Source organism: Cheilinus undulatus, linkage group 3 (genome assembly GCF_018320785.1).
Source record: "Cheilinus undulatus linkage group 3, ASM1832078v1, whole genome shotgun sequence".
Taxonomy (NCBI): Eukaryota; Metazoa; Chordata; class Actinopteri; order Labriformes; family Labridae; genus Cheilinus; species Cheilinus undulatus.
Genome location: NC_054867.1, coordinates 47,496,091 through 47,523,607, shown reverse-complemented (window position 1 = coordinate 47,523,607; position 27,517 = coordinate 47,496,091). Strand labels below are relative to the sequence as shown.

The 27,517-nt window shown below is 40.0% G+C and overlaps 1 protein-coding gene across 3 annotated transcripts in view; it reads right to left on the bottom strand.

Moving 5' to 3' along the window:
* ephb2b (eph receptor B2b) overlaps positions 1-27,517 on the bottom strand; it is a 294,511-nt gene that overhangs the window by 133,049 nt on the left and 133,945 nt on the right. The gene's annotated exons all lie outside the window — the stretch shown is intronic.

Sequence of the window (27,517 nt, the reverse complement as noted above, 5' to 3'; positions counted from 1 at the left end):
ATGAATTGCTATATTTAGTAAGAAGGTCGTAAGGAGGAGTTATCAAGGCTGAACAAGGAATGAGACACATCAACGAATCAGCTCCGTGCTGGAGAGGGGCCCTGCTTATTTTAGATGCAGATGGCTCCAAAATGTCTTCTCTAGTGAGGGTTTCACTCTGTGGAGAGTTGGCATATCCCTCATGGTGACTGAAAATGTCACATTCTGTTCAGTGGCAATGTCAGAACATTACCCTTCAAGGTGCTGCATGAAGAAAATGTAATCTGAAGTTTCCACTGAGGAGGGCTTGATATGCTAATTAACTTAATGGTATGGTCAAAAGGAAGGGCAAAGGTCAGAAAGTTCATTCATATGCCACATCTTCAAAATAATCAAAATGGACCAGACTAGAGCTCATGAGCATAAATGATACCGAATAACTCAAGAAACTTTGATTCTCAGACGTGGCTGTCCCTGAAATTGAAGACAGAATAAATTCTTTAGGGAGAGATGTTTTTGATATTTATGATTTTAGATTTAGGAGGCTGTGACTTCAGGGGGCAGTAAAATAACTGTATCGACACCACATGTCATAAGAGTTTGTGTTCAGTTATTTGTTGAGAATATGTTTATGGTGTTTTCTAGTGTTGTTTGTTTTTTCTTTTGTCATTTTCCCTTCCTTGTGTTTCCTGTTTCCTGTTGTCCTTTCTATATAATATTCCCATATTTAGCTTTTAGTGTTTCCTGATTTTATTTTGAAATTCTTGTGTAGTTTTGTGTTTATTAAGTGCTTTCTAGTCTTTGGTTAATTGTCTTTGCTGTTTTATTCAGTGATTTTACTGGGGACTGACTGATATCAATTTTTCAGGCTGATACCATACCAATTATCAGTACTTTCTGAGACTGAAAACCAATATTTGGAATTGATGTGCATTAATCATGACATTCAAAATTTTCTAAATGTGACGTAGCATGACATGATCAACCAAAAAGCCAAATGAACAATTTGACTGACAGCAACACAACAGCAGTGGGGAAACAGGAAGTGATGCCATTCGCTTAAGTGTCAGTGGCACCCCAGCCTCACTGTTGATTGGATAGTACTTGTATAATGTCTTGACAATCAAACAGGGTTGTGGACGGGACATTTGGTCAGACTGTGGGAGTGAAAACACAGCCAGAGGTGAAGGTACATGTCCCAGGAGAGCTAAAGTAGTGTACTGTTTAATGTAGTGGTTCTCAGCTGGTGGGTCGGGACCCAAAAGTGGGTCGCAGAGCAGTTTTCAGGAGTCATGACTAGATGTCTGGAAAAAAAAATGAGGTCCTTATTGGACATGCATCCATACCTTTAATTTTACCCTGTTTTACTATTGGATCCATTTAAATGTTTGATCAATATTTCATCTAATTTATCTCATCTTCTTGCAATAAATGGCCACTTTTCCCACAATAATGAAGTAATTTCACAAGTTCTCTGAAAAATAGACACAAAATGATGGGGAAAGAGGGTTTAAAATTTGTCAATTTTGTCCTTTTCCCTTTTTATATCATATTAAATTAACTAAACACGTGTAGTTGAAATTTTTTGGAAACTTGGGTCGCAATCTGTTGTAAGACGGACTGGTGGGTCCTGAGGCTGGGGCAGTTGAGAACCACTGGTTTAATGTGTTAGTAGAATAAAACACTGATACAGATGATCCAGCCTTATGCAGAACATCAAACCCCAATTTTTACCCATCTGTGTCTCTCAATGTATTTTATGACTCCTGAATTTTAATGTCTAGTTTCCCTTTTTTATTTTGTGTTTTTTTTTTTTTTGTGCCTCATGTTTCATGTCTAGTTTTACTTCCTTGTGTTTCCTGTGTCTAATTATCCCTGTGTGTATTTAACCTCTGAGCTCCCCCTCATTGTGTCAGTTTGTCACATGGCTTTATCAGCTCCTTGTGTGTCCTTATGCTCTTGCTCAGAGTGTCCGTCTGCTATCTTAACTGTAAGAGCAATGTCTGGATCCTTCTTCTTTCTCTTCTTTCTAAGATGACCAATGGACTGTGGGTAAACCCAGTAAGAGCACACTGTGGCACCACTTCCTTCACTGTAAATCAGTGGCGAGTATCCTCAGCATCTTTCACAGGCTTTCTTTCTCTGCCCTCCATTTCCATCTCTACACAACTCAAATAAACCAAAAAATTAAAAATGACATCAGAAGAAACCAAACTTACTAGAAGTTAAGATTTCAATATCATTTTTAAATTGTACATTTTATAAAGCAAATAATCAGTGATTAAGAGATTAGCAGATTACTTTTATACAGTGATAAGACCAAAAACAAAGCAAATGTTTGCATGCTGTTACCTTTTTTATTTCGACAGTAAAACCATTTATATTTATTCTTCTGATTGAGAAAAGCTCAGGAATATTCGCTCTAAATGTGTTAGAAAATAAAACCCCATTGTGTCTGGGTTCATGACATCCCCCAACGGTGTCTACGACTCTGTAAACTGCACCACTTATCCAGGGAGAGTCTGGATTACGTTTATGCCAGCTTCCACACACCTCAGGCTAACCAGTGCCCACTATGATGACCTGTTAGAGAGGTCAGACTTGGCTTGGCTCTGTACCAGGCCTTTTTGGATGAATAACAACTACCTGTGTTTAGTAAGAGCTGCGGAGAGCCTGTCCATCTGCTTCCTGTGAGTTACAGTTAGACTGCTTTAACAGGTGCAACCTCAGCTGTAATGAAGCAGTAGGAATCTAAGTAGACAGGTTATGCTGCCATGCAACTGTGATAAGCACATTAAAGGAACGTAGAAATAATTCCATCTTGATGCATGTTTATAAAAAGTGACACTTAAGGCTTTGTCAAGTCTGTCCTTAAGATGAGACACGCATACAACTTAAGAGATGGTGATTTGGATCAACCATTTCTGCTGCAACCTCAGAACTCCAGCATAAATAGGCTTTGCAATCATGGGATTTTCTGGCTTGTGCATCTTATTGGATTACCTGAATTAGCTTGATTTGCCTTGTGATTCACGTCATTTGATCCCCCAGCTGAAATGTGTGAGTTTATATAAAGTTTTCATGTGATTGCACTGAGTAAAAATGAATATGCTAAAAGAGTAACCCGTCCTCAGACTACCCTTTTTGACATGAAAACCTATGTAAAAGGGGATTTAGTAACACTGTGGATCAGTAAGGATCCAAATCTTAACACTTGAGCAAAAAGTCTAAAAATTCTACATCTTTTGTCAAAATATATAGACAATGAATGCCCTCTACAGTTTAGTGCCGACCACCACCTACTTTTTTAGATATTCGCAAGTCACAACGAGCTCTACCAATCAGAGATGTTGCTGTGGCATTTTAGGATCATGGGTATTGTAGTGCTTTTGACTAAGACTGTGAATAAACCATGTTTGTTTGTTTGTTTTTTTATAAATGAGTAGTCCCATCTCAGCTGTCATTGGGCGAGAGGCGGGGTACACCCTAAGCTGGTCACCAGTTACTTGCAGGGCTGACATATAGAGACAGACAACCAGGTACAACCACATTCATACAACAGCCAACTAAGAGTCACCAATTAACCTAACGAGCATGTTTTTGGTGGTGGGAGGAAGCCAGAGTACCCGGAGAGAACCCACGCATGCACGGGGAGAACACGCAAGAAGAATGCACAGAAAGGCCCTGACCAGGAAGCAAACCAGGCACCTTCTTGCAGTGAGGCAACAGCGCTAACCCCTGTGCCGCCGCGCAGCCCCATGATTTTACTTAATATTTGCAAATCTAATTTTGACAACTTCAGAGCAGACAAAGCCTCACCCCTAACATCTCTGGCTCCCACCCTAGGGGGGTCCCACCCCCAAGGCTGTTCTACACAACCATAAATCATCATTTTTCCCATTTGAACCATGTTTTGCCTTTGGAAGTTTTGCTGATTAAGGTCGACTCAGCCAATCAGAGATGTTATTGTGACACTCTAGGATTGTTGTTAATTTAGCTCCATTGACTGAGATTGCGAATATACCGTATTTTCTCAAAATGAAGTGGATAATGTAAGTTTGTATCCTCTTTATCAGAGGTTCTCAACTGGTGGGTCAGAAAGGGGTTTTGGGTGGGTTGTGAGTGTGTACCAGGAAAAAGATGTGGCAAAAAGTCTACAATGGATGGGAGCCTTAAGAGGACAGAGTACATCCATCTTTTTTTAAATACTTTTTCTAAGTTGACATGTAAATTTACATTTTTTTCCAAAAGATTTCAACTTACTTATCCATAAATAAAGTGTTTTTCCAAGAAAATCAGGAAACTTCGTAAGAAATTGCCCAATTTTAATGATGTCTCTGGAAAATGGAGAACCATAAAATGGGAAAGGTATGCTTTTTAAACATGTTAGCAGCTTAATGGTTGCTACAAAGAATGTGTCGTTTCATGTGAAATTCTGTGTTTTTTTTACTCAAAAGTTATTTTTCCACAGTGGTAGCTCTGGTGACCTTTTGCTTGCGTTGCAGGATGAAACATCATGTTGAAACCAGTGATGATTATGAGCGTGAGTCTATGCATTGTGTTGTATCTTTAAGTTGACCAGATACTTTGCACAAACAGGGACCTAAGCACGGGCAGTGGAACTGTTAAGATTAACTTGAGAGGATGCATTTCTCAGATGGATCACGGTGCAGCCATTGTATGAGGAAATGTGAGGTAATAATCAAATCTAAAAAGCTGAATGAACTGCATAATGTTGTGGCTGACAAGGGACAGCAGGAAGGGAAGAGTGTCCATGTCCTATCCCTCACTTCCAGCATTTTCCATGACATTCTAAATTGTTTCTTTTAATTCCAGGGTAGATGCACCTCAGCTGAAACTAAGAGGTTAAATTACTGTTTATCTTTTGGTTTAAACCTACTGTCATAAATCAGATCATTTAAAAAGAACAGAGTGGGAACAGCTGTCAAAGGCATACTGTACAGCAATGACAACCAAAACCCATAATTTCAAATGACTCATGCATTGACAACCCTTAAACAAGCCAATCTAGATCACATAGTAGCTTACTCCTGCTTCTTATCCTTTGCCAAGAGCATAACATCATGCAGTGTGGTTAGGATAGGTCTGCACTGCTCTGTGATCTCTACCTCTAGCCTTTCTGTCTCGCCACTTCTCGGTCATGTTTTAACTTCATCTGTCTCCCTGTGAGGCGACAAGTTCAGCTCCTGCTTACACCAAAGGCTTCAGCATCATCATGACTCTACAGGATGGAAGTAAAGCTAAGACAAGAGAGCACAGAGTCTAAACAACCTCCTTAATAACTGTGACTAATGTATTCCAGACAGTTCTTTAAGCCTGTTCCTTCACAGAGAAGTGATGCCCGTCGAGGGAGGGGAGGCAGCGGTGGTCCTGGTGTGTGTCGAGACGATGTCATACTGAGTTGGATGGCGGGGTAGAATGAAAACACCCGTCACATGAAAACGCTAAACTCTCCCCCACCTAAACCGCCACAACAACTCTGTGGAGACCACACAGCTTTGAGATGACCACAATAAACCAGAACACTGGTCCCAGCACGAATTGAGCATTTCCCAGGCATCGATACGCTGCGAGGCCAATCCGGGCTTTGTAGTAAACACTAGCGGGTGGTTAATGTCCGGCCCTGAGGAGTTGGGTACGTGATTTTTCTGTTGAGTCTACAGACTGTGTCTCAGTGCCTGGGTTTCTTAAACCCACTCTCTCTTCGAGCGGTGTACATTTCATCTGCTGCATGGAGCTTTAGCTAAGTCCATTTGTTCAGTAAGAAGGGAATCAAATCCTGACCTGGAGTACTTCATATTTATCTTTTTTTACATCAATACATTACACCCATTACTTAGAGGGGATTGATCTTCGATCTATATCGTGCCTTGTAGGGAACTATACTTTAAGGTATTGGACTTGATAAGGAACCATGTGTGCGTAATGGATGCAGCAATTTACCAACAATGCTCACATTGATCTACTCCTCAGGCAAATGCAGTTTACCAGCTTAGTTTTACAAGTGATCAATCTAAATCAGTGGTTTTCAACTGGTGGGTTGGGACCCAAAAGTGGTTCTTGAATTTCTGCCTGGAGAAAACAATGCCACAAAAGTCTAAGCTGTACAGAAGTCTGACACATACAGTGTTTTGTCTTGTCTCTGTTTTGTGATGCTTCATTCCATCTAAGGTTCAAACTGCAACATTTTCATTGAATAAATGTGAGCTTTTGAAATTAACTGGGTCATGTTTTCTCATGAGGAGGCAGTGGTGGGTTCTGACGTTCAGCCAGTTGAGAACCAGTGATCTAAATGCCCAAAAACGGCCTCATCTTAGGAGGTAAATTTGAATTTATACCACCTAAAACGAACAGAAACTTGTGGGGAACACAATCATACAACTGTAAGACAATACTTCCGACTAATAAAAAGAAATTATGCACTCATAACTATTCAATTTACAATCATAATAGGGAAATAAAAACATTTTGATACCCCAGCGCTGTTCTTTATCTCATGCTGTGAGGTGCACAGGATGCAGTTGTTATTTTTCCACACAAGGCTAAACAGAGCGGCCTTCTCATTAGCTTGTTGTTTACAGTCTCACCTCCTCTATTTCCATATAAATTCAGGATAAACACAGAATCCCTGAAGGCTTTACAGTATAAACCGTGGAAAAAATAGGGCTAATCAAGAGGCAGAGGCCTCAAGCTGGAAGAGAGGACCAGGGAGAAGAGGGGGAACACTAAGAGATTATTTTCACCCATAAACCACTGGTTTTTACCACAATGAACTGGTAGGAATACTCAAACCGAGATAAGGATTAGCTGGTGGATTGGCCTACGCCTTTCATCTCTCAGAGCGTGGTTGAAAAAAAAAAAAAAACACACACTGTATCCTTTACATGAACCCGGTCCTCTACAGGAGTTACAGGATTGAGAAAAAGTGTGTCGAACTGTACCTTTCAGCTGAGAGCTTGGGAATACCACTGGAGACCGGAGCAGCTCATTATATTGAGTAATTTATTTGCTTAGCAGCTGCCCAAGGGGAAGTAAAAAGTTTTAACATCCAGAAAATTCTGTAAGTAGCCCATTTACAAAGCTGAGCTGTCCCCCGCAGCAACCAAACACCATCCCCCCTCAACCAGGCTCCTCTGGTTAAACCAGGCCACTGGAGCCCAGATTGTTTTCCTGCCTGGTATCAAGTGTGCTCGTCCTGCACAATTAATGTTTTAATCGAGTACACTGGAAAACTAGCAAAAGAAGGGAGAGGGCTTATTAAATACTGCAAAGAATATGACACTTTCTTTTCCTCTTGAGGAAGAAAAAAGCAGCACTTGGAAAAAAAAGGGAAAATGGAGCAGTCAGAATGGTGCTAACAAGTAAAAAATTAAACATTGCTTTTCTGTCTTTATTATTTCATAGCAGTGATCTTGCAAAACAAACCTTGGGCAAATTTTGTGATACATCTTGAAAGACCTTGTGTTTTTAATGTCTGTCTCACTATGGGGCTTTTCACAACTTTTAGCCAACATATTTTAAAACAAATGGACGCAATGGCATGAAACTTGGTACAAATATTCATTATTCCTAGAGTGTTCATCCTATGAACTATCTGGATCCTCCTGCTTTTCTTCATGCACCACCAAAAGGTCAAAGTTCTTACAATTCCAATGAAGTATCCTAGCATCTTCTAAACAAGTTGCAACAAAACTTGGTTTTGTTGGTAAATTCCAACAACTTTTGTGATTTGGGGACGAGCTTAACATCAAGTATTCATGTGTTTCTGATACAAACACGTCAACAGCCTGAGGATGAATTGCCTTAATTTGGATTTTTATGCCCAGATTCCACTACTGAGTGTCTCTGAATTCATTCAACAAATTAGCATGAAATTTGGTGCAGTCTTGATACAGAGCAATAATAATAATAATAATAATAATAATAATAATAATAATAATAATCGAATCACTATGGTGCCTTATTTGACCACCAAAAATATAGTTTGGGTGCAAATATTTTTTTTAAAAATTCAATGAATTTTAATCATATTTGAGCCCATTTTTATGCCAGATTTCCCCTCAAAGCGACTCAAAATATTTTGAGTAAATTGCTTGAAATTTGGTACAAATATCTATGGTGTTAACATCTTAACACTTGCTCCCAAAACAGTCAAACAAAGTAAAGTAAGCTACCTGTGACTTTGGTTCTAGCGGCACCATTATGCCCTGATGCAGTTTCCAAATGTTTCAAGGACTGTTGGATCAATTATCCTCTGATTTCCTCCACATTTTTATGTCCTGACTCAACCACTTTGGTTCAGACCGAATGTCTTGGCATTAAATAATGGATAAAACAGCATCAAATTTGGTTCAAATATTTGTGGTGCCGAGAGAAAAAACCAAACAACCAACTCTGGTTATCATCAAGCTTTTCCTTTGGTAACACCAGATCATCAGATTTTCTACATATCTTGCAAGATAAGAGCAAAACTGGGTACAAACGTATGGCTACAATGACCAAACAATAAAACCAAATGACTTTAATGATCTTGTGACTTTTATTGTAGTGCCAACATTGTTTTTTAACGTGGTTGTGACACAATGTCGTCAACAACTATTTGAGTGATTGCCTTAAAATTCAGTCTGTGGTTCCGACTGAACGTCTCGACATTTGATGCCATGAAATTTCATGCAAATATTGGAGGTTCAGAAGGGAAACCATAGAAATTCTTGTCCCAGTTTGGCTCATTTATAACACCACCTAGGTGTTGGTTTTTCTCCATATCTTGTAAAATATTTCAAGATTGATAAAACAGATTGGGACAAAACCTGGTATGCAATTTATTGCTATAGTTCCCAAACAATAAAACACATTGACTTTCATGATCTTGTTATTTTCACTCCAGTGCTGTCATTGGGTTTTAATGAGGTCTTGAAACAAACGTTCACACAACCACTGAACCAACTGCACTCATATTTGGAACCATGTTTATGCCAAGACTTCACCACTTTGCATCAGACTGACTGTCTCAACATTTATTGGATTAAATGGTTTGACTTTTGGTGCAGATACTGGCAGAGTCAAGAGCAAAATCTGACAGAATCATAGCCCAATATAGCTCTTCTTTAACACCACCAGAATGTCAAATTGTCTCTGTATCTTGTGTAATATCCCAAGATTGACAAAACAGGTTAAAATCAAAGTTAGTACGCAATTTATAGCTATAGTTCCCAAACAATAAAACACAATGACTTTCATCATCTTGTAATTTTCACTCCAGTGCTGTCATTGGGTTTTAATGAGGTCTTGAAACAAACGTTTAAACAACCACTGAACCAACTGCCCTCAATTTTGAACTACATCTATGCAGACACTCCACTGCTTTACATCAGACCGACTGTCTCAGCGTTTAATGGATTAAAAGGTTTTGAAATTGGTCTAAATATTGGTGGTGTCAAGAGCAAATCTGACAGAATCTTGGCCCTTATGAGCTCTTCTTTTACACCAACAGCATATTAAATGTCCTCTATATCTTGGGAAATATCTCAACATTGACTTATAGATTGAAACAAAACTTTATATGCAATTTATAGCTATAGTTCCCAAACAATAAGACTCTTTCATGCTCTTATATTTTCACTCCAGTGCTGCCAATAGATTTTAATGAGGTCTTGATACAAACATTCACACAGCCGCTGAACCAACTGCCCTCAAATTTGGTCTCCATGTCTATGCCCAGATTCGATCACTTTGGATCAGACTGAACGTCTACATATTTAACAAATACAATGACATGGAAATTGGTTGAAATATTGGTGGTGTCTAGAGGAAAATCCAACAGAATCTTAGCCCTATTAGGCTAATTGGCATATTGGAATATCTCAATATCTTTAAAATTATTGTAACAGACTTTGTACAAATGTTATAGCCTAATTTCCCTTACAGTAAAATCAAATAACTTTAACAATCTTGTTTTTTCCCTCCAGTGTGCCTATGGGTTTTTGATACGATTGCCTGACAACCAGTGGATCAATTGCCCTAAGAAGTGGTCCCCATTTACGTCCAGATTCCACCACTTCTGATCAGGTTGAATGTCTCAACATTTAATAAAAAATAAAAAGTTTATTGGTTCAAATGTTGACGTTGACTAGAGGAAAATAAGACAGAATCTTAGCCTTTTTAGCTCTTCTATAATAACAACACGTCAAACTGAAAAATCTAAAGATCTACAAAATAAATTGGACCCAACTTGGTACCATTTTTTAGCTATAGTTTCCAAACAATAAAACACAATGACTTTAACGATCTTGTTATTTTCACTCCAGTGCACCCATAGGTTTTAATGTGGTTTTGATACAAATGCTCAACAACCATTGGCTCACTTGCCCTGATATGTGGTTCACATTTATGTCCAGATTCCACCACTTTTGATCAGACTGAATGTCTCAACGTTCAGCAAAAATGGCACTGAATTTGGTTTGAACATTGGTGGTCTCAAAAGTAATAATCATTCAGAATCTTGGCTTAATTCAGCATTTTTATAACACCACCAGAATGTCCAAGTTTCTTCTATAATATCTCAATAACTTCTGAATAGATTGACCATAATGTGATATATCTACTCACAGTTCCCACATATTGTGCCCTAGTGGCTTTCTTGACACTCTGACTTCTACTCTTGGTCAACTTACAGGTTGGAAAAAATCCTTCGGTTGAAATATTCAGAAAAGACTGCCAATAAATTTGGCCCATGCTTTATAGGACTTTTGTGAAACATCATCTGTTATTCAACTTTTAATTTCAACAGTTCTCTTATCAGATATCTGCAGTCTAACAAAGTTAGTGGTAGGTAGCTTGGTATCATGTCAACTTAGATATGATGTTTTACAGAGCAGAACTCAAATCTGCTTAAACTGTCATGTAAAGATTGTCAGTGTCAGAGTGTTAGCATGATTTGCAAGGCCTTGTACGCCCTCAAAGAACTGCAAACATGGCTCCAGTCTAGTGATTATAGCACACACTTCTTATGGTTTCTTTTCACATTATGAAGTACTTCCTGATGGGAAATAGCTCCATGGTTTCCCCTCTGTTTTGTGGTTTGTCAAAGTGCAGGTGTTACTCTTTCATCAATATCTCTCAGGCCTCGTCACTTGATACACTGAATGTTAGAAGCATTATGTCTGCTTTGCCAAAAGTAATTCACCTTGATTTCTCAGGAGTAAGGAACACACAGGTAGCATAACCTGAAAAAGAAAACAAGGCTGAACCCTGAAGTGTTGGCTCTACAGGGGAGAGGTTGACTCGACATCGACAAAGCCTTGGAGGCATGTGTTCAATTTCAAACTCAAACACCACTCGGAAAACCTCCCGGGGAGGACGATGACAGAAAACTTTTGCTCTGCCAGGCCAACTTTTCAGTTGACATTAGGTGGTGGATTTCTAAACATTTTGGAATTAAAGCCCAAAGTTAAATAAATATCAATATAAACGGCTTGATTTGGTTGTTGATTTAGTTTAAACACTGCAGAGGCTCCCGGTGGGTTGATAAAGCCTGTGTTGACAGTATCAGCTCATAGGGATTCACTGAGGTTAACAGAGCTGTTGCCCTCAAATCCAAGGATATTTTTTGTTTGTTAGTTTTTCTTATTTGCTCTCAGACGCTGGAATTACCTGTTAATAGAACTCAGTCTTTGTTTTCCTTTGAGAACAGCAGGGTGTAGTTTGTGAATCTAAATCACTCTGATTGCCAAGTAATTAAACGCTCTTGAATTTATCTTAATGACATGGCAAGAGAGCTGTATTGACCAATGAGAGATTTACAGTGTGTGCTGACTCATCGAACAAGGACATGTGGACCTTGGAGTGTCCATAGGATGTAGACTTCTGCTACTATACACACACACTCTAAAGAGTTGGGAATCTTTCAAAATCTCACAATGCAGTTTGACTTTGATTTTGGTTCCCTGGGTCAACATTCAATTCATGATCAATTTTAAATTCAACCAGATTCCAGATTTACAATATACTACCAATTTGTTGTAAAGGGGCACTGATTTCAGGATCTGCCATGCACTAAGAAGTTGTGAAATATATCAAATCACAATAAAATGTGTTCAAGATATTTGTAACATTTTCATCAGCTGATTGCATTAGAGTGGATTTGGTCCCTTGTAAACAGACCTGTTAGTGTGGAAGCTAAAGCTATTTCCCCTTCTCATATTGTAGTCTTTACAGTTGAAGAACTTATTACAAGTTGACCCAGACTTCTCTCTTCCTAGCGACATTTTCAACCTCCTCCTGGGAGATCCTTTCGGCTTCTCAGGCCAGAAGAGATATCTAATTTCCTCAGTGACTTCTAGGTCTACCCGGATGTCTCCTCCCAGTTGAATGTGAGGCACAAGGAAGACCTCTCAGGCAGGTACCCTAGTCAGATGCCCAAACCACCTAAACTGGCTATTTTTGATGTGAAGGAGCAGGCTACCTAATCCTCGCCCTTGTCCTAGCTCTCTGCAGATGTCTGAGCACTTACTATTGCTGCATGACTACAATACAATTTTCAGACCACAGTCATTTGACAAAATCCTCTTTTTTGATGATGCAGATGAGTTTACATTAATAGTGGGCAGAGAAGGAGTGTCGATGGGTGCATGATGGAAAAGCTGCATGGAAGAAAATACTAGCAGGGTGTGCTATCCTAAAGCTTGATTCTAGTTCTTTTATTTTTTGACACTTTTAATCAATTTCAGAGTTGTAATATGCTTGATAAAATTACAATTAAACCCAAAAATGTAACTCATATATTCTTGATTGTTTTTCCAACCCCTCTATCTTCCCATTTCCTGCTGTGGATTCAAAAGTTAAGAGAGCCATTCTAACAGATTATGCCGGAAGTACGAACAAACAGATCTTATTTTCATGCACTGAAGAAAGCAGCCTCATTTTTAAGATGACAACCCTGCTTTTTAAAAATCAGATGATGTGTTTTGAAAGGAGCTGTATATGGAAATCGCATCACAGAAGAGAAAGTAATCCCTCAGTTGAAGCCCAACATCAGAATCACAAAATACTGAAGATTGGAAGTTTGCAGCATTAGTATTCTCTCCCTGTGATGTCTCCCTTTAAGATAACTCAAAGGACATGATCTCTCTTGGCTATTAGAGCAGCATGTTGATGGGTGGTGAGGCACGTAGCACTGATAAGAGGAGCCGAAGGAGAAAAAAACAGAAATCCGAGCTCCTCATATGTCCTTGCTGATATTTTCTTCGCCTGTAGCCTCTCCACTCTGATCTCTCTCTACCCTGCCATCCCTCAGCCTCACCCATGCTGTCATTTAAAGTTTAATCACCTGAAGTTTAACAGGAGTGATATCTTTGTTGGTGGGTGATGTTACTTATTTTAGAATCCATTATACTTTTTCGAGAATCTCCTCCACTGGAATAAAATGCCTATTCACTCTTATACTGTACTGTTTTAAAGTGTGAGGAAATGCAGGCTTATATAAGTCGCTGTCGTTGAAGGAAGCCAGTTGTATAATTCAAATGCAGTGAGAAAAACACAACCAGCAGATGATTTTGTAACTTTAGATCAGCGTTAACACCTTCCAGAAAGACAATGGGAGTTCATTTTAACTGCTTGATTACAAACTTTATTATCTCAGATGATAGACACCCAATCCAAAAAGATGTGCTCTCATTGTTTTGGAGTTTCTTTTTAAAAATGAAATAAAACAAAAAGTATATTTTTAGCACATTCATGGCAACATTTCTTAATATTATTTGTCACCACATACAGCAGTCCCTAATCATTCCATACATAACACCTGTATTTGTGATAGATCATTAATCTAACACTCTGAGGACAAGAAAATAACAACTGGCTGTGTCTGATTTGATGATAAAAAAATAAATTTTGCACCCCATTTAAACTTAAAAATGGGGTGCCTCCCATTTTTAATGATCTATCTATTTGTGATAGATCATTAATCTAACACTCTGAGGACAAGAAAATAACAACTGGCTGTGTCTGATTTGATGATAAAAAAATAAATTTTGCACCCCATTTAAACTTAAAAATGGGGTGCCTCAGGGTTCACTTTAGAGACTACTGTTATTTACACTTTATATCAGCAGCATCTGTCATAATGTTTCCAACCCAAATGTTCATGTATACGCAGACAACACTGTCATCTGCATAAAGATGTATATAGATAGTCTTATAGATATCTTGGGTGTTTGACTGATTTTTTGATTTTCAGTCTTCACATTGAGCAACTTGTTAAAAAGTCTAAGCTTCAGCTGGGTTTTTATTTCAGATACAAGTCTTGATTTCTCTTTACTGCTAAGAAAAGACTTGTTTCTGCCACTTTTACACCTCTGATTGATTATGGTGACCTGTTGTCACTCATCATTGTATTTTGTATGATCAAGTTGGGTGGCCGTCATTGACCACTTGTAGGCTAAAGCATTGGCATATTCTTATTTATGAGGTTTTACTCAATCTACTTCCCTCATACAGAATCTTAAGGTGCAGTCAAAGGGAGGAGGGTTTCCAGTTCGGGAACCTCAGAATTTTATCTCTGCTGTTTGCAGATAACGTTGGTCTGTTGACTTCCTCAGCTGGAGACCTCCAGCAGGCACTGGGGTGATTTGCAGCTTCAAGTCTGAGGCCATGGTTTGTTGCTGGAAAAAGGTGGGCTACTCCCTCTGGTTGAGGAGTGAGTCTTTGCCCAAGTGGAGGAGTTCAAGTATCTCAAGGACTTGTTCACAAGTTAATGGACCATCTTTGTTCCAACCCTCGTCTATGTTCAAGAGCTTTCGGTAAAGACCGAAAAATGAGATCATGGACACAAGCAGTTGAAATGAGATTCCTCAGGAGGGTGGCTAGGCACAGCCTTAGAGATAGGTTGAGGAGCTCAGACATCCAGAGGGATCTTTAAGTAGAACCACTGCTTCTTCACATCAAGGAGCCAGTTCAGGTGGTTTGGGCATCAGATCAGGATGAATCCTGGTCACCTCCCTGCAGAGGTCTTCCAGGTCCGTCCAACTGGGAAGAGACCTTAGGGCAGACCAAGAACTCACTAGAGGGATTATCAGTCTCATCTGGCCTGGAAGCACCTCATAATTCCTCAAGAGGAAGTGGAACTGGAAACGTTGCTGGGAAGAGAGATGTCTGATTTAACTTGCTTTGCCTGCTGCCACAACAACCTGCCTTGGATAAGCGGAAGAAGATATTTCCCTCATACTTTTGTGATTTTATTCATGTGAAAAGTCCTGATAGCTACAGTCTGTGCTCTGTGCCTCAGTCAGAAGATTTACTAATCTGCTGGGGGGGGCTTGTGTCTTGGTGGGCTGGTCTCCAAATCTTTTTGAAGACAGATTGAAGGCATTGGAGGAAAATGCATCAGTTGTAGACGTCTTGGATGAAGTTTTCTGCTCTTTCACCCAGGATTTGTTGATCTCTTTGTAATTACTCTGTTTTTTGTGTCATCTTTGTTAAAAGCACTGCTGCCTGTCTTGGCCAGAATGCTCTTGTGCATGAAATTCTTAATCTCAATGAGGTTTTCCTGTTAAGATAAATTTAAATGTTTGCAGAAGTTAATAAAATTGGTCCATCTGCCATTTAATAAACATAACGTTCTGAATTAAAATACATAAACATTTAGGAAAAGTCAGGGACCAGCAGCAGTGTAACTTTCAATGCAGCAAAGCTAACCATACTTTAAAAGTGAAAACAGTCAACAATGATTGTCAATGTCTTTCTAGTGTTTATGGACCTTTCAAAAGAGGAACACAGCTTGTATGATGGGTCAATTTATGTTTGGAGTATCTTCTGCTGCAACGCTACAATGTATGAGAAAGATCATCCGGTGTGAAGCAGAATATAGACTCAAGCTTTCCAGCTTCTAAGTGAGTGACCAAGGGGTTAACTGTGTGTGAACAACTGTGCTCATCTCCTCTATACTACAGCTGCAGAATCCACGTGGCACACTCAGCCGATGTACAGGGATGGATAAACTTTCTCTCTGCTTTTACTTTTAGAGTAGCAGTAATGTAGGTCAATGGCATGCAACACAAGACGCCACATTTTTCTCCCGATGTTGACCGACTTCTTATACATGATTGGAAAACAAGGTCACTGATACTCTTGAGGGATTCGTGTCTTAAACAGTGGGCCCGATTGTTTCTCATCTTTTATCTAGACAGATGCTTGATCCATCAGTCTTCCTTATAGCCAGGAGAGAGAGAGCGGCTTGATTCCTCTCACAGCACACGAGTCGAGGACATCTGAGAGAGAGAGAGGCCGATGGGGATGTTTTGACAAAGCCCCGGCCTTGTCCATGATGAAAAAAAGAGAGGCACATATGGAAGGATCTCGATATACCGCGCAGCTCTCATTTCCTCAGTGTCAGTACGGCTTGTCCAAGGCGAATCTATCATGAACGAAACCAGAAGTTCTCAGGGATTTCACCCTGGAGAAACACCAGAAAACTGCCCGTGGAAATCAAGCCGTCTGGTTTCTGAGGCGAGATGGGGGAAAGGTGTCGCAAGCAAGAGCCAGACCTACAGGAAGCAGCTACAGTCAATGAGATGACCAATAATAAAGGAAAAAAGAGGTGCAAGGATTAGAAGAGGTCATACTGTCTGAATTTGAGATTCAATAGATGGGCTGGGATAATGAGGAGTGTGACAGAGGGGCATCTGGAGCAGAGGCCGACATGTGCAGAAACATGTGGGAAACGTTTGCAGGCTTAACAGGCCGTGATCTCTGAGTTCAGGGATCGCAGGTCACGTTATCGCATCCGCATATGATGGATGTGCTGTGAAAATGAGGATGATTAAGTGGATGTGTGTGGGTAGGCGAGATTTGTGTGTGTGCACATGAATGACTACTGAACTAAAGTGCATATGTGCTCATGCTATGTGATGTGATTTCCCTAACAATATATATTATGTATACCAGAGAGGATGTATGTGAAAGAAACACTGATTTCTTTCTCCCATTAGACTCTTTCTTTATTAATGTGACTTTCTTCCTTTTTTTCAACATTCCAGGTGCAGACAGGGGCTGGGAGATTTACCATCCTTAACAGGGGAAACAGTACATAAGGACTTAACGGTATTTGAATTCATATCAATGCATTCAGTCTCAAGGTGAACACAAAACCCCAATTCCAAAAAAGTTGGGGCACTGATTGAAATGTTTTGGTATTAAAGGGGCATTTTAGTGAGGCAGAGTCTCTCAGAAATGAAGCTTAGTGTTAGTTCATGCAGGGCATGGAGGTCATACGCCCAGTTGCGATTAGCTAATGGCCATCTGATCCCAATTATCACCAATCACAGCTCTTTCTCTCAATATGGTGGTCTGGTGGTATGGTGGTTTACTGTAAATAGGATGTCCTACTCACTAATCTGTTCTTGCATCAATGCTGATGCACCACACTGATGATGCTGTAAAAGCTTCACTTTCTTTATGGCATAACATGTGTTGCACCCTCATAATCACTTTGATGCTACCAGAGGTTAATTGATTTTATTCTAATTTCATTGTATTCAATATGCATTTTCATGAATGCCTCTGAAAATATGTTGGTTTCTTGCCGTGCACTCCCTGGAAAGTCAAAGCATGCTACTTGACTTACCCAAGGAGCAGTAAAACTGTATATCCATTCTGCAATAAATGGTTAAATGTGACGAGAGGATCATAAATTTCCAAAAGTGGTGTTTAACAATTGTGGACAAATTTCAGAAAAATGTTTCTCAATATAGAATTGCAAAGACTTTAAGTATCCCACCATCTACAGAACACAATATCATCAAAAGACTCAGAGAATCTGGAGAAATTTCTGTGCACAAGGGATGAGGCCAAAGGTCAGTATTGAACACTCTGGAACTTTGAGCCCTCAGGTGGCACCGCATTAAAAACAGGCGTGATTCTATACCGGAAATCACTGCATGGGCTCAGGAACACTACCAGAAATCTTGTCTGCCAACACAGTTCACTGTTTCATCCACAAATGCAAATTGAAGCTGGAGAGGAAGAAGCCATATGTGAACAGGATCCAGAAATGCTATCTTCTCTGAGCCAAAGCTCAGGACTGAGGCAAAATGGAAAACTGTTCTGTGGTCAGATGAATCATAACTTAAAATTCATTTTGGAAACCATGGACACCTTGTCCTATGGACTAAAGAGGAGAAGGACCATCAAGCTTACCAGCACACAGCTGAAAGCCTGCATCTATAATGTCAAGTTTGGGACAAGTATTGCACTCTGAAGAATAGTGGAGAGTGTTTTTTGCCTAAGACTGCTGGTAAAAAAGGAGCTCTTAAATCATAACTTGGCAACCGGTTAATCAATTGTATATGATAAAAAGAAGGAACACTAACCAGAAAAGAAGTGGGGGATGACTTCCATCAAACAGTGTTAGGATCTGGATTCAAACTAGTGAAACTAGGATACCTTTAACAAATTGGATGCCTAAACCTAAACTAGCATCCTGAGTAGCAGCTAATTCATACCTTATTTATTTTCATCAACAAAAACACTGAGTCAGTAAGAGTCAGTGGTGCAGTTTATTTGTTTATTTAATTTTCCATTATAAGCTGTTTTAATCATCTTTACTTAGACGTTAAGGTCTGAGTAGCAGAGATGGGGAAAAGCACCTGGCCATACTGGAATCCCATCAGAGTCAGTAAAACGGGAATAAATGCTCCTGAAATGTTCCCTGGTGTCTCTGCAGATAAGAAGACAAGATGTCTTTGAGCTCCTGCTGTTTACAACATCTGACAATGTGCACAGACCAAAGAGGAAACCTCTATTAAACACACATCACAGAACTGTTATTGTGCCTTTGTGGAAATATCAGTCATAGAAATTAAGTGATATTGCATATAAGGCTTAAATTAAGTCATGTTGTCTATGAAGCCATTTAGCAGACAAACTGTACAGCAGTGAACATCTGTTCAGCTGTTAATTTGTATCCTTATGCTGAACTAAACAGCTTCTTACAGCAGCCGGAGCCACCATCAATCAGATAGAATAAGTGTGGCTTTTACTTTAACATAATACTGTGAGGCTGTATGTTGTGTAGGCAGAGTGTTGACATTTTAGTCTCCCTTTCTCTTTATCTTATTTTCCCTCTCTCTCTCTCTGTTTCTGCGGCACAATGCAAACCTTCCTTCATCTCCATTTGCACAATGCACAATGCAGCAGAAGCCTTGAGGGGGTGTGTTTGTTTTGCTTTGCTTTGTGTCTTGTTCCAGCGCAGAGGACAGTCATCCAGTCATCAGCGCGCCTGCTCCCCGCGTGTGCTGTTAGTCAATTAGAGCTGCCATTAAAGACAGCGGCACCCAGGGAAATAAAGGCAGCGGCGTGGATTTGTCTGTGCTACGCTGATTTCCACCCCTTAAACCCTCTCCAGACGAGGAGACTGTAATAATTGGGATTCTGACAGTGGGTTAGGGGGACTCATTTCCTGCCTCCGCCTCCCCCTCTCCTCTTTTCCATGTAATCACGTCTATCCAATCACGTCTGCCCGGCACCTACCTTAGCGCTCGATCCCCCTAACTCTCTTTATCTACAAGCACATTTGGCTGAAGAATTACTGAAGCCTTTCCTCCTTAATCTAATTGCTCTGGGTGCACCGGCAGGAACTTCACTTCCAAACAGCAACAACTTACAGAGACCTCACAGGGAGGCCAACACCTAAGAGGGACACAGTGTAGCTCAGATTCTCCTCATCATCCATGCAACTTACTGACAGGCTGTGCTGCCTGTTGATCATGTGCAGTTTGTTGTTAGGTTTGTTGGAAGTTTGCATGTTCATGTCTGGTGAAGGTGAGGTGAACACGTCGATTCTTGTTTATTGATAAGAAAGGATGGAAAAATGTCACATGGCATGGAGGCAATCAGTCAGTGGCACTGCTAGGGTGTTATGAAGCCCAGGTTGCTCTGATAGCAGCCTTCAGCTCATCTGGATTGTTGAGTCTGGTGTCTCTCATCTTCCTCAAGACAATACCTCAAAGATTCTCTATGGTCTGTAGGTCAGACCAGTAACACCATGGTCAGCAGACCAGTTTCTGGTAGTTTTTGTGAGCAGTTGTCAAATCCTGCTCGAAAAGGAAATCAGTGTCTACATAAAGCTTGTCAGCAGATGGATCAGTATCACCATCATGGTACCTCAAACCATCACTGACTGAAAACACTGGACTTCAAGCACCATGGATTCAGTCCCTCTCTGATCTTTCTCCAGACTCTGGGACAAAGATTTACAAATGAAATGCAAAGTCTACAAACATCTACCAACAGGTCTTTGGACCTCTGAGAACAAGACTTGTAGCCCATCTCCTGGACCCATCTGTGTGGTGGCTCTTGATCCACTGACTCCAGACTCTGTCCAAGATCTTGAATCCTCGTTGTTTGACAGTCCTCTGAAGGCTGAGCTCATGCACACTGTCGTACCACACTTTTCTCTTCCAGCAAACTTTACCATGAATATTCTTTAATACAGAGTCTGAGAACAGCCAGCCTTTTCAGCAGTGACCTTCTGTGGCTTACCCTCATTGTGTCAGTGACTGTCTTCTGGACTAGTGGTGGGCCAGGAATGCGAGCCAAAAAAAAACAAACATGGCAGAAATCCATTACATAAAAGCCCTAAGCAGATAGGGTATATTCATACCTGATTTTTTTTTACATGTTCCTATGATTAAATGTAAAAGTCAGTAAATGTCTCAAACTCTTTACTTATTTAACTCTTTTTTGTTTTTGGATAACACTGCTGGTTTACCCAAGATAACAAGGAAATTCCTTGAAACATTCTCAAATGTCCATGCTGTCTATGGAAAATAGAGTAAAAATAGATGCATGCATGTTGTTCTGTAATAGTTAGCTTTTAAACTTTAAGCGTTTATGTTTAGTCTGTTTTGTCTTGTCTTTTTGTTCAATATGCTTTTTTCTATTTAGTTTCTAAACTTGTATTACATCTTTGAAAAGTTTGACTGGTTGAACACTTTCAAAAATCAGTGTCATGATTTCTCTTAAGGTGGTCAACAGCTGAGAACCACTGTTCTAGACAAAAGTCAAGTCATCAGTCTTCCCTATGAACCAGAGTGAGAGAAAAAAGGCTCAGGGAACCTTTGCAGACTGGACTTAAGCAATAATCATCAAGATTTAAAAAAAAAAAAAACCTTGATATATTTCACTATGGGAGTTTAACTTTTTGAAGTAAATCAAGGGATAAAAATGAATTTTTCATTTTTATTTTGAAATGCACTTGTATGTATTGGATACATAAAGGATATGTCACCTGCAAATGTGCACTGTATTCCTTTATATGAATTTAAAAACAAGAATGCACAGCATATTGCTGTTGTCATGCAACATCTCCATGTCTTTAGTTATAAATGTCAGTATATTTGAGTTAATTACAGACTTTGCTTAACTCTTGCAAATGCAACACAACAAACAATAATGTCATGAGGTAATACTAGGTCCTCAGATACCACTGATCCCATGAAACAGTGCTTAATTTTAAAGCTTCTTTTAGACATTTACCAGATTTTTCATTTATCATTGCTGAGCCAGTAATACGGACCCTTGAGGGAAACCTAAAGCGTTATAGTTTGAAGCTATTGGACACTGACCAACACCAATATTAGGGAGCCTTTTAGTGAGAATGTTGCATTAATGATCCATTACGATGAAATGCTTAGTTTCTAAAAAAAAAGTTGCTATCTGCTGTAAAACACATTATGCAAGAGCAGCCCTTATTTGAATATCATATGTTTCAAATTCCTCTCCCTTTTCTATGCATTCAGTATTGAACTCTCCGAATTCATCTCTCTCAGGATGTTAGTTTTCCAGTAAAATCCTTTTTCTCCACTCTACATAAGCCGAAGAGCATGCAGAGTATGTGAAAGCTGCATATCTTTATCTTCTGTCATGCTGTGAGATGTTATGTGTTGACTCTTCTCTCTGTAATACCAGGTCACAGGGTCATACAAACTGTGCTGCTTGTTTTCCACCATACTTTCTCTTTTTCTCTCTCATTAACAAAAACACAACCATGAAATGAATCAAGCCATGAATGATATTCTCCATTTGACTCTTGGCAACATGCAGCAGTGCCGACCCCTGAACCCACAGTAGCATGGGGTTAGATGATCAGATTACAGTGTGGAAACACACATGGACTTTGTTCAGGGAGCTTGTGCTTGCACCCATGTACATGGCTTTCATTGCACTTCAGTGAAGAGGAGATTTTCATACTGCAGTGAGCAGTGAAAGCAAACAGCGTGTCTCTGTGGTGCACCATCTTTACAGAGCTCTGAGGAGGGTAAGATTGTCTCTGCTCATGGACATCTCTGCTGAAAGCTGCAGTGTGGTTCCTTCTCTCCCTAGCGAGGAAATATAATCTCACTTGTAAGACAATCGCACAGAAAAAAAGGCCTCAGAAAATTTGATGTAAGCACCCCCTTCTGCTGTCAATATTTTGACAGATTTCATGACAGCGTAATTATTTGCCGGGATCCCTGCCAAGGATTTAATTGTTACATGCGTAATTACACGTTTAGTTGCAGGGCTGTTGGAACAAAGCATTGCCAGTGTTATCAATACTACAGTACAAATAGTCTCTTTCATCTTGGAGTCTTCGTGCTGTCTCTGTGGGTTCATAATCCAGCTATGAAAGAGGATATCTCAGAAACCCGCAGAGGGCACCTCTCACAAATCAATTCATTACCCCATAATATCGGCAGGCAAAGGCGCATCTTTCATAGATCAATTCATTATCCATCGTCTGGCAGTTGAAAGGCGGTGAGTGACCACAGTTTTGAGCTCTGATATTAGCTTTCAGCATTTATGAAGATAAATAGAAAGCAGACCAAGTGGTGGCAGCTTTTTTTTTTAAATACAAGCTTCTCAACAATGGAGCCACCAATAGTATCTTTTTTAATGTAATGGTTTTATTTTGAATCTTGCTAACACTCACACTTCCTCATTGTTTGCACTGAGGCTCATAACTATTGTATGGAGCCATAAAATCCATCTCCGTGCGTGGCATTTTGCTGCATTCCACGGCTGCACTCTCAGTTAATGCATTCTTTTCATAAAGCTTTAATATTCAGCCAGCGAGTCATGGGATGGAGAAGACCAAGTGACGGAGAGAAGAGAAGAAAACTGTCTTTGAAAGATACTGGATGTGCTTCTGTCAGAGTCGCGATGGTTTGTCTCTGAGCCCTGCAGAGCTCCAATCTATACCGTTCACTGCTGCAGAGGGGGTGATGAAGAGGAGAGCATGCAGGCTGTGAAGATTCTCCTCTGGGTATACGTGTGCATTGAGAGGATGGAGAAATGAGACGCACAGGGATCCACATCCATCAAATCTGACAAACAGAATCCCGCCACTGACTTCAGAAAACATAAATTTAGTTAATCCAAACTTCACAGAAATGTGACAGTGAGAGTATACATGTTTAACATGAAGAGAAAAATGCAGCACATTTGCATAGTACAACTCTGTGGTCACACCTAATCTATTATTCATAAGGGAGAGTGCTGGGTTATTAATCCAGTTTCAGTTTCAGTCATGATTAGAAGAAAAAAAGAAAACTAGATGAGGCTGAAAGAGCTCTCATTTTCATTTGAGTGAGGAGCAGAGGGAGCCATAGCACATACTCCAGTCAGTTTGAGAAGCAAGAGACCCAAAGATAAAGATTTAGCTGCTATTTCACATTAAGAGGTTAAACTTCCTCAGTCACATGGTAGGATAAGGGGGACTAAGGCTCAGAAGCTAGAGTCAGTTGCCTCTCAGTCAGAATATCAGGGGTTTGATCCACAGCTCCAAAGCTGCCAAACCCTACATAAATGACAGCTGGTACAGAAAAACACAGCCGGAATCCTCACCAAAATAAGACGGAGAGAGAAAATCTCTTCATTCTAGCTTCCCTTCACCGGTGCCCATTACATTTTAGAATTAATTCAAAATTTTATTGAAAACTTATTTCATGACTTTTATGAGCCTAGTCAAATCCCAAGGTCCTCTGTCAAGGGTCTGCAAATTTTTGCAACAGCCGAAGTCATATAAATGGCTAATGATTTAAACCAGCGCCTGCTGTTTCCTCCTCTCTCTCTCTCTTTTGCTCACACAGAAAGCACAATTAAAACACTGTCAACTGTTCGTGTAGTATGTGAATATCAACCATGGAATATTACAGATAAAGGCAGAAGTTTGTTCTCACAGCCACCTAACAGAGACATCAATGAGAAGTTTCTCTCTGTCTTTCCCAACTTGGTACAGTGCTATGACCTGCAAGCTTGTGCACAGGGGTGACAGAACCACAGGCTCATCCTTACTCCTTATCGCAGAATGAAACAATTTGCCAATTTCAACAAATTTTCACAGTGAATACAAATAAAACGCAGCGGACTCAGCGTGCAATGTTCAAGTGTGTGACGTTTTTCGGATTATGGATCCAAAAATAATGGCCCAGTGTCCAAAGACCTTTAGTCTAAATATTAACTAAGGGTGCTTTCACACTAGGGGCCTGGTCCCTGATCTGAGTGCACTTGAGCCCAAAGTCCGGTTAATTTTGGTAGTGTGAATGCAAACGAACCACGCCCGGGCACCAGGCCTGGGCCCACATGCGCTCTAGCGTGGTTTGAAACAACTGGGCCTAATGTGAAAGCACACTTAAATGCACAGCATCTTTTCAACCTATAACCCTGACTCTAATCCTCTTCTGTACTGTCTCCTATGAACCTCTACAGCTCCTTTGTTGCTGCTCTGTCCGTCCTCTTCCCAGATGGTCTGTTGTAGCTATCTGTCTGTGTACAAGTGAGTTAACATCATAGTACTGCCTTACAGTTACAGATACTATTGCAACCTTCAGTGCAGATGTGTAAGCTTCAAGAGAACATGCAGAAATTTAGACTGTATCTGTAGTCGACATGTTTCAAAAACAGAGCATAAATGAGCCTTATCATGCTAACACTTGTCTCGGTATATGGTTTATAAGTTACACTTTTTATCGTAGTTTTGTCATGTATTTTGTAGAAATTGTGCTTTAATGTTCTGGCATTGTCATTTTTTAACAGTTTCAGCGCATAAAACCATTGAATTGAATTTTATCTTGAACTGTAGATCAGAAACAGCTGGTGAAATTAGACTTCAGCACACAGCAGCGTGCAGATATAAAGGAATCAACATGCCTTCCTTGTTGCACAGACAGCATTTAACTGTATAATCCCATTTAGTGCACAAATCGCATGACAGAGGACACCCCTGAGATGTCCCAATCACCAAGCAATGAATTACATGTGGGTCAAAAAAACAAGCAGATTTGTGTAATTACGCCGGGATGTGGATTCAGACTGGCTCTCTTTCTGCGTGCCGTTTATTGGCCTGTATTCCTCAAGGAGGAGCCGTTGCCTGTCCTCATTAGTAGTCATTGAACGAGGCCGGCCGCCGTTTGTGAGGCAGCACCCATCACGTTTCCCCTCCCAGCACATACACACACTGGGGGGATGTGTTGTAATTACAGGCAGGCATAAGAGAGGCAGACAAACCGATCCGAAACGCAGGTGGGTGGTTTGTTGTGCTGGGCAGGAGCGGCTCGGCAGCAGTCTGCAGGGGAACACGCCGCTGTGCTGTTTCCAGTGATCAAGATCTCTGAGCACGTTGACCAAATACCACCTGCCAGAGTGCGGATAGGGCACAGCTCACATAAATGTTGGGTACATTGATGTTCTGAAAAGCTGAAATCGATTTGCCTGCGAGGGATTTCAATAGGAAAAAGCAGGCAATTTTGAAAAATATCTTCTTTGTCCTCATGGACGGAAGGAGGCTTCCTCCCAACAAAAGGTCAGGGAGGAAATTTCACCGATTGGAAATTGCAGTTTGTGTTTTCTTTGAATTTCTGTTAAGCACAAGATGTGTTACACGCGCAGATAATAGTGTATCTAGATGAAAGGTTTTATAGTCTTTGTATTCAAGATGTGGAGACAGAAAAACTATCAACATGTCCTGCCCAAGAAATTACACACTTTGAGTTCAATTTCTTTATACATCAGCAAAAAAGATTATCATCTTTACCCAAAAGATTCAAGGTTTAATTGCAGATGTGTCTGCAGCAAGGAAGATAGTTAGAGATTGCAACAAACACTTCTCCAGCCTTTCTGTGCAAAGTTAAACCTGATAATAAAACTCAAAAAAGTTAAAGAAAACTGATTACAGGAAAAGTTTAAAGCTGAAAAGTGGTTTAAAAGCAGGTACTTCATCATTTTAAGGCAGATTAAATCAATTTTGCATGCACATTTGTACCTCAGCTTGGTTTTTAAAGCTTAACAAAGCCATGGAGACTACCCCTTGCTTGAAAATTGGGTTTTAATTCAACTCATGACAGCATTTTAAAATACTTACAACTGTTCATAAAGGTATACGTTTCTCATACACACTTTTCACTCAGTTGTTTCAAATGATGAGGTTTTGAGCATTCATTCCACCCAAGTTAGGCTAACCTGAGTGTCTACAACAATGACTAACAGGGACCAGAAACCAGGAAATGCTCTTCCACTATGTTCAGCATGTTATTCATGCCATACACAGTTTTCATCTAGGACCCCTCTAAAAGACAGGGTAACTTCACTGACGGTGCAAAAGAGTCTTACCACTAAAGTGACTCTAACGGAGCCCAAACTATGCCTGTTCTTTCTCCAGCTCTGGTTCTGGGAGTAGAATTCGCCATTCAAATCCTCCTGCAACAAAACAAGCTATCTGACAAACAAATGACTATGAAAATTTCGATTCAAAAATGGAGAGAAAAAGACAAAGGAACAAGACAGTGTTCATATTTTCTTTATGAAGATAAAGTAACCCATATCCCAGAATCCATTGTGATTAACTCTATTCATATTTAAAGATTTTTTTCAAGTTTTCAAACCATATAGTTCCCTTTTCTACACTCTTCATCATTGCAGTATTTACCATTTAATTCTAAATACTACAATGATACTACAAAATTTTAATCTCAGGATTTCTGCAGATAATTATGATAAATTACACCCCTTTCATCACATATTAAAATGATGTGTAGCTTGAACAGTATACCATGAACTTAAGCACAGGAAAAGGAATTTGTTATGGATTGTAAAGGGAAATCGGACAGTAAAAAGGTAAATGTTCGATACCACTAGGTGAAGATGACTTCTGACTCGTCTGCTGAGCTGTCTGTGAGTCTTTAAAGTGAAATAGGACATTTAGGAGCAGCTTTTTTTAACATCGCTGTGGCTGCAGGGAGATGCTGACAGGGAGTAACCAAAGTGTGTTGAAAGGGCCTAAAAAATGTACTAATCATGGACTTTAGTGAACTGCAAGTCATCTTGACAGCCCTGTTGTAATATATAGTGTAGTTTTCATATGTTTGCCTCATATTATGGCATATTATCTAAGTAAGTAGTGTTGTCATCAACAGTAATCAGCCTTAGATCACGGGCACTCTACACGTTTCCATGGTTATCAGACTCCACCAATCAGAAACAGCGC